The 1152-nt window shown below is 38.6% G+C and overlaps 1 pseudogene; it reads right to left on the bottom strand.

The window, feature by feature from the left end:
- Positions 1 to 280: 280 nt before the first annotated feature.
- Positions 281 to 399, bottom strand: LOC129400925 (small nucleolar RNA SNORA31; annotated as a pseudogene).
- Positions 400 to 1152: the final 753 nt, after the last annotated feature.

Below are 1152 nucleotides of genomic sequence, written 5' to 3' on the forward strand. Positions count from 1 at the left end.
GCAGGAGCAAATAGAATGAAAAAAGCATATGTAGAATCAGTATAGGTATTTACTCTAAGTCCTTTAGTCAATTAGCAGGCTTCGGTAAGAGCAATTAACTCTTAAATCTGAAATTACCTTGCATAAGGCTCTGGCTTCCATGGTCCTGATCAACGAATGACAGCATATGCAGCTCTTTGATTCTCTTTATGAACTAGGCTGGAACCATTAGTAAACCAAGTTGGGTCTGAATTATTAAAGAGGGGTAATGTTTATTTGTTTATTTCTTCAAAAAAGTTTTAGACATTCTCCTCTAGTCAAACTGGTTGCCACAGAGACAGAAAGCACTGGGGATTTTTCCTTTCTCATTTTAGTGTAAACAAAAAGAACAACAGCAAATTGTTCAAGCTCTATCAGTGGGTCCTGAAGAGGGGGCATCTTTTAAATCAGGCCTTAGGTAACACACTTCTTTAATCACCTTTGTAGAACTAGAGACTGATTTTTTAAAATTTATCAGCATTTTATTACTCAACAATGCATGCATTGCTTAATCATTTCTGGTTAATCAATGACATGCACATATGACCAGTGGCCCCCAAAGGGTGTACTGTATAGCGTAGGTGTGTAGTAGGCTACACCCTCTAGGTTTGTGTAATTATACTTTATGACATTCACACAATTACAATTGCTTAAGTATACATTTCTCGGAAATCCCTGACATTATGCAGATTGTTGCCATATCATTATTATAAACAGTATTGCAAGGAACGTAAAGGTGACTATGTTGTTTCAAATTGTTTTCATTTTTTACCAGTAAATAAAATATGTACAGGGGCTGGAGCAATAGCATAGCGGGTAGGGCGTTTGCCTTGCACGCGGCCAACCTGGGTTCGAATCCCAGCATCCCATAGGGTCCCCTGAGCACCGCCAGGAGTGATTCCTGAGTGCAAAGCCAGGAGTAACCCCTGTGCATCGCTGGGTGTGACCCAAAAAGAAAAAAAAATAATAAAATAAAATAAAATATGTACAGCAACCCTTTGAGCTAAGCCCCCAGCCCTAAAACATAAATTGTACAAACTGAAAGATGCACAATACCAGTGATTCTTCCAGTGTTCAATAGCACTAGAGTGCTTTTTTAATTTCAGTATTTTGATACTTGAAAGGAGGAGGCCT

This window comes from Sorex araneus, chromosome 1 (genome assembly GCF_027595985.1).
Source record: "Sorex araneus isolate mSorAra2 chromosome 1, mSorAra2.pri, whole genome shotgun sequence".
Classification (NCBI taxonomy): domain Eukaryota; kingdom Metazoa; phylum Chordata; class Mammalia; order Eulipotyphla; family Soricidae; genus Sorex; species Sorex araneus.